At 34.1% G+C, this 7,609-nt stretch overlaps 1 pseudogene; it reads right to left on the bottom strand.

Moving 5' to 3' along the window:
• Positions 1 to 4,544: 4,544 nt before the first annotated feature.
• On the bottom strand, positions 4,545 to 6,968 carry LOC114318345 (GDSL esterase/lipase At2g31550 pseudogene; annotated as a pseudogene).
• Between the last annotated feature and the right edge of the window lie 641 nt (positions 6,969 to 7,609).

Raw genomic sequence — 7,609 nt, 5'->3', positions numbered from 1 at the left:
TTTTAGCTTTTTTTTGAATTGCTTGGGATTTACGTGGGTATGTGCATGCCTTTGCTTCCATTGTTACATTGTACCAGTATCTCTCAAAATTTTGAATACAAAATTGGATATTTTGGTTGCTGAATTCAACTTGAATAGATTCCATGAACCTTGATCTCTCGATGCTACTTTCAAGTACCAAAATACTGCTAGTGAGTTCAGAATATGAAATGTGAACACATTCTTCTATTTATTAACATTAACATCTGTTGCTTTTCTAATCTAATTGCTCTGCTATTATCAGAAGATGTTCTCGAGTTCTCACTGAGCAATTGTCAAAATGCTAAATTTGCTATTATCCGTTGGCATTTCCTTTTGGGAACTTCCAGATGAGGATGAAAATAAATTCAATAATGTTTCTTAGCTTGATTTTTAGTGGCTCGAGTGGCCCGACTTTTCATTTTTCAACCTCTCTCTCCCTTTCTCTCCTTCCTCTGTTTCTTCTCTTCTTCTCCTTCTACAACTCTTCACTGTCTTTCTCCACCAATTCCCTCTTCCTGTTGTCCAAATCTTCTGCAGATATGCCTATGTATATATATATATTGTATACAAGTGTGGTGTTGTGGGTTGTGTAGAGTTGGAAATGGCAACCTCACAGACAGTGACTTGAGAACCCACCAAGCCCGAGCTCAATATGTGGATCAGGGAATCTCCAAGAGATTGGAGGGCTTGAGACCTATGTCACTGGTCCCCAAGATTCCAAGCTTGCAATCCTTCTCATTTCTGATGTTTTTGGTAACTGCCCATCTCCATTTCTTCATCAATCTTTGTTACTTTTGTGTTCAATTTCTCAAACCCAAATCTGGGAAAGCTAACAAATCAAACCCAAAAATCTGGAAAAAGAAATCAAACCCAAATCAGTTAAACCTAAAATTCAAAAATCAAAACCAATCAGCCACAAACCAAATCAAACAAAATCAATCAAATCCAAAACAGAGGGGGAAGAGAAGGAGCTTGTCGTGGACTCTGACGGTGATCCAGATTGTGGTCGTTGGAGAACGAGGAGGCTTTTGGAGTGAAGAAGAGAGAGAGAGAGCCATATCAAAAATCTGTCTTCTCCTTCTCTTCTTCTGTCTCCTTCTGTCTGTTCAGAGACAAAAAAAAAAAAAAAACTACCAAAACGATGCCGTTTTGGTAGTCGAGTCATTCGGGCCATCAATGTTTCGAGCTACGAAACATTATTGAAATAAATTAGTCACAATGTATTGTTAGTTTGTAAGGGGGGTACATTGAATGCTTGTTATTTTCCTGTTCTAGCAGGATGCTGAATGATGTACTCTAGTAGGATGATATGTATACTGTTCTGAGTAGAGACTGGATATTGTGATTTGGTTGTTCAAAAGCATTTCTAAAATAGTAATTCTGGTGCAATGTTATAGGAAATTGCAAAAAAAGGTGTACTTGACCTGTCTATTCTTCTCAATTCTCATAGTGCCTACCAATTTTCCTTGTGTTTTTCTAGTTTAGTTTATGTTAGTGTTTCTCAACCATCAATAGCGACAGCGAAAGTTTGCGATGGTATTTTAGTCTTAAAAATTTCTGTTGTGTGAGTTTTGTGACCTAGATGTACTGTTCCTGTAATATGTTACTGATATGGAGATGTGAAGGGAATTTAGAGGTATTACGTGCCCATATCTTGAAAGTGTCGAGGATTTGGATTGGAGGATATCTAACTGAGCCAAACCCCATTGCTAGTGTAGTTAGGTTGGGGATGCAGTAGATGATTGATGTAGTTAGCTTGGGGTTGTGGTAGAGGGAAGGGATAAAAGCATTTGTTGGGATTTCCTAGTCTATTGCATTCTTGGGTGGGGTATTCACTTGAATCGCCAAAGGCAGGAAGGGCAGTGAAGTTAGGCAAGTTGGAGTCCTTGCATCTGTTGGTATTCAGGATTCGAACTTGAATTACGAGGACAAAGAAGAGGAGGGTTGGCGCCATTGTCAAGATAGATAGATCCTTTCAATGAGATCAGGTTCTATAATTTATGTAGTGAGAGTCCAGTTTTTATAATCTATTTAATAAGATGAGAATTTGCATATTTGTAATTTGCAGTAGTCAGAGAGCCATCAAGAGGTCGAAGATGAGACATTTGAAGTTGTTTTATAGGAAAGGCAAAGAGAGAAGGTTCAAGATTTGGATTGCTTCTTTCAATTCAGTTCTTACTACTTTCCAGTTGTTCAATTACTGTTCATGTATTCTTACTGACATTTGCTTTTGGGATTAATTGAAAGTTTCAAAATTGAATGTGGGTTTTTTCTTTTGATGCACTGATTTTTTTACTATGATGGAAATCAGTTCACAGTGGGTGCAGCCAAGTATATATATACATATGTGTGTGTGTTTAGCTTGGTAAGACCAAAAAAGCTTTTTATTGTGTAATAGAGGGATATGGTGCATCAAGTGGTGGTTGGAAGTGAAGCCAGGGGATTTTGATTATTTTGTGTTGCTAGTGCTCTGTTTTTCAACACCAGTGGGTATAGTTTGGACTTCCTATGATTTGCAGCCTTGGTATTCATCACTATTTAACAGTTATTATATTGCAGATTTCAACCGAAACAATCTCGGATGCTACCAAATTTTTTGTAGGCCCCATTTATTTTGGGAGATAGAGGTGAGAATGGGATTGAGGTAGCGGTGAGACCTATTATATGTTGTGTTTGTTTTGGGAGATGGTGTGGTGATTCATAATCCCATAGGATTAGGATGGATGGACCTTGGTGTTGGGATTGGAATGGAGGAAGTGGAGGTGGTATTAGGAAATTAGTCATCCGGCTTAGGTTTTTTTTTTTAGTACATGGTCATTTTTTTTAACATTAATGTTTTTGTATTTTTTGTTGAGTAAAAATTAAACAATTTTCATATTAACAATTATTATTAAAATAAATATAATTTTACTTAATATCTTTATTAATAATTTTCTTATTATTAATTCTTTTAATTCTATCTTTGAAAACAGACGAACGGTAGATACACGAATTTCGTTCATTTGAAATGGCAAGGGATTGTGTGAACCGAGCATATATATTCAACAAAATTTTCAAAATTAATAGTGCTAATTGACATCCTTGATTATGGTTACAATTGGCGGAACAATTTGACATTTACCAACTGATTTGGAGAGCCGGTCGTATATTATCAAATCTTTCCAATCCAGTTACAGAGCCGAAAGTCCACAGAAAACAACGCTTTCAAAAGCAAAAACATATTTTTGAGGTTTGGTTTTATTTTTATTTTTAATGGTCAATTAAGTTTATTCGTGCGGAAACTCTTTTGAAATCTGAGAAACTTCGAGGTAGGTCAAACATTTTTCATACTAGAGATTTGTAGGGTCTCTAAATTTCAGTGATAATATATTTTTTGTCAAATTAATTTTTAAAATTGATATAATAAATAAATAAATATGTACAAAATTTATCAATTTGATAAAATAAATAAATAAATAAATATCTAAAAAATTTATCAATTGTATATAATTTTATATTGGTAGGTACAAATTAGTTTTAAAAATTTAAAAATATTTTTTTGAAATTTATTTTTATCAAATTAGTTTATATTTTATCAAATTGACGACTTTGCCCTTTCAATTGAGTCAAGATTCAAAATTCAGGATTAAATGTGTCACAACATTAGGGACCAAAGTGACACGAGTCTCAAATTATAAGAACTGTTAATGTAATTTGCCGTTTCATTTATAACTAAAATGACTATTATAAATTATAACCAAACACCATATTTTCAGTCATAACTAAAAATAATAATCATAATAGGTTATATCTAACATCAAAATTAGTCATAACTAAACATTGCTTGATGCTTAACTAAAGATTTTTTTTAATCATAACCAAAATAATAACCACAAGAAATTATAACTAACGTCACAATGTGTCATAACTAAAAACTATAAAGATTATTATTGCGGCATAGATGAAAACGTTTTTTGCAGTGTGCTTTATAGAATTTCCGTACTAAAATATATTATTTCTATCTAACTTATCTATTTTAGTTACTCTCTAATATTTAAAATCCTTTAATTTAAAATTCATATTTGTCCAAATGAATTTTGAATATTTAAGTTTAATAATATTTTATTATTATTTATTATGAAATTTTGTCATTAAATTGTGCCCCTTTCCTTGCATTTCTGGCTCTGTCACGGGGCAAACCCACATTAGTTTCAAAGTCAGAAAACAAAGAAAGGAAAAGCTTAAAAAGAGATTCATCTAAACTGCAAGCATCAATATATGCTCAAGGACGTTTTACTAACTCAGCCACCAAACATGAAACGGACTGCAAAGCAAAATATATATATATATATATATATGAAACAGACTGTGATTCACACAAAGAAACCATTGGACAATTCATGCCGACGATGAATCTAAATTTCAGATGTATGTTTTTTTTTTTTTTTTGGGGGGGGGGGGGGGGGGGGGGGGTGGGGTGGGGTGTGTGTGTGTGTGTGTGTGTGTGTGTGTTAGTCTAGTGCTTTAATCGGCTGCCTTCAATCTCACAAGAATTGGGGAAGAGCTTGTTTCTGTAGAGATTGAGCGACATGTCGGTAGGTTGCTTCAGTAGGATGAGCTGCATCGAAGAACACAAACTTATCAGGGTTCGGACACACTGGTGTTGAAATACTGCAGAAAGGCCCTGTTTCCACAAATCCAGTTGCACAACATCCTCTGTCAACTACCTCAAAACCTGTTAAAAACAACCACCACCCACATGATTATTAGTGCTGAATGATGAATCATTTTTTGATATACGAGGATTTTTGAGGTTTTACCATAGTTTAGGGGATTTTTCACCATCTCATAAAGAGGGGTGTAGATATCACCATAGACTAGTTTGGTGCCAGGAAGAGAGGGCTGTAACTGAGCCAAGCGAGCAACAAGCTTTTGATTGTAAGATTGAGAATCAGAATTCTCATTCTCCACACATGATCTGTCAATCCTGAATTTGGCACTGATTTCACCTGGAAAACATCCAATTGGAGGTAGCCCAAATATGATCATATTACGCAACCCTTGACCGTACAGTTCCTGCACTTTTACAAAATAGTCACAATATTAAAAAGAAGGAAATGCTCGATTAATCCATAAATTACATTATTTTATAATAAATTTCACTCAAAGTTCTTCAATCTTCTCAAGTTTCTTATCCCATTGAAAGATTTTATGAATTGTTTTTCCCAAAACATCATGTGAGTGAGTTCAATCTTCTTATGAACCTACTCGGTCCCGCCAACAAGCAGGTATTAAAAATAGTCAAACCGGAACACAATCTGTCAGAGAACCAATTTACAGGAAATATAGGTGCAGTAACTCTATATATGTATGACCAGAATCTTTATAGATTTATTTATTTATTTATTTATTTTTTGAATCTTTAAGTTTGGATTTTGTAAATTTTTTCCTGACCAAGGTTATGCTCTTTTTACTGGTTTATTTATAGTGTTTAATGAAAAAATTGATAAAATAGAAAAAATTAGGTACTAATTTAAGAAAAGTTTCAATTTTGTAAATTCTCTCATAAAAAATTGATAAACTTTTAAGAAAAGTATGTGAACAATTTATTAATTCAAAATAATGGATCTCATATTCAAAAAGCGTATTGACCTCACCTAAAAGTGACTCTATTATTTTTACCAATCAAAAAATGTGTATTATTCACCCACTTTTTGAGGGTGCGAATGAAATTAGACTCTAAATTCTATTATAGGTATAAATTTTTTATATAAAAAAATCCTCCAAAATTTCATCTTCCAAAATTTTCAGTGCAGTCCTGCTAAAAATAAATTGAAAACTTCCAATATTTGCTAAAATTTCTATTTGATGGCATTCACGTTAAAAAAGTAGAATAAATCTAGCATTGCCAAAACAATAACAAAATCCAACATAGAATGTTATGTAGATGGATAGGATTTGACCAACAAATTAAGGAAAATCTTACAATAATATTCTATAAATGCCACTTGACTCTTCCGAATTTATCCCAAATAAAAATGTGCAGATGAGATTAAATTTGTGTAATATAAGATTTATGTATAAAATATATTTGAATCACAACATGATAATTCTAAAAAAATTCAAATAATACTGAAATTTTTTTGATTAGTTAAATCTGACGTGTTTGATTTGTAACCGTCTTGTTATATCAAAAATTTAATCACGGCCCATATTTAAAACGTGCAAAGCTGACAAAAAAAGAATGTTATAACCAACCATGCAAGAGATCTAGAGAGAGAGAGAGAGAGAGAGATGGAGGAAGGGATGGGAGGTTGAACCTGAACAAAGGTTTGAAGCCTACTTAGAAGAAAATCATGATAAGCACCAATGAAGAGACCAGGCCTATTTGGGGAATCATAGAAACTGGCAGTAACGTCGTTACTTCCCGAACTAACCACAACCAAAGCATCGTTCAAAGTCCGGTTAGCTTGTACTGCTCCCACAAACGAACGAAGCCTCGTTATATACATCCTCAAGTAATCCACCTGCCTCAACACCGGAATTATCCCCGCTGCCGCATTCGTCGTATCATCGTATCCCGATCCAGCCGAAGCAAAACAAACACCTGTTACGATGTCCTCGTTCGACAATCCCAGTTCCAGGAATGATGGAACTGTGTATTTTATTCCTAGGTGTGAGGCCAACATGTCCGACATTAGTCTTCCATTCGAAAATCTCCCTGTCGGGACTCGTCTCGGGAAATTTTCCCCGTAGGGCGCGTGGTCGGCTCTGACACCAGTTGGAAGGAAGGTGTTAGTGCCCGTGTCGAGCAGTGAGTCACCGAAGATGAAAATGGCGGGGATTTTCCCTCCAGTTCCGGTTGTGGCGTTGGTGGTGTTGGCCGCGACAGTGGTGGAGATGGTGGTGGTGCAAAGTTGCACTAGGAGGGTCAAAAAGATGATTTTTGTTGTCGGTGGTGGTGCCATTTTAGCTCTTCAATGTCTTTTACTGTTAGAGTGTAATTTTACAGTGAATTCAGATCCTCTATATATAGTTTTTTTTTTTTTTGACTTTTAATGTTTCCATTAATTCACACTTGATGAGATGGATTACAGTAGGATCACATAAAGGCAGAATCAAAGCCAGATATTTCACAAAGATAAGGTGTTGTGTTTGGTCATTTTTCTATAGATACGTGTGTGTCTATAGATACATGCGTGTCTATTGTCTATTGTGTTGTGTTTGGGATGTGCAGTTAGTCTCGCCCCTTTGAAATACATGTGTGTTTATTGTGTTGTGTTTGGTCATTTTTCTATAGATAATAATGTTTGGAGTATGTTATTTACGTTAAAAAAATTAATTTATTTTCAAATCCAATAATATTACACTCTATTAAAGAATTTAAAGTAATAATATCTCTTATATTTTTTTTAATCATCAACCAATCATCTCATATACACATCATTAAGTGTAAAAAATAAATCTATAAGGTGGATTTGTATATTATTTTTCAAATATTAAATTTAATTTTTTTAACATAGTCAATTTCTAACATGGACAAGAATGCTCTATCCGTCTTAAAATATTAGTCCATTTTGAATAATTCAATTTTTTTTTAATAGTACAA

The sequence above is a fragment of the Camellia sinensis genome, chromosome 14, assembly GCF_055761805.1.
Source record: "Camellia sinensis isolate YWXY chromosome 14, ASM5576180v1, whole genome shotgun sequence".
Classification (NCBI taxonomy): Eukaryota; Viridiplantae; Streptophyta; class Magnoliopsida; order Ericales; family Theaceae; genus Camellia; species Camellia sinensis.
The sequence above is the reverse complement of the archived record's forward strand: the minus strand, read 5'-3'. Positions and strand labels throughout refer to the sequence as shown.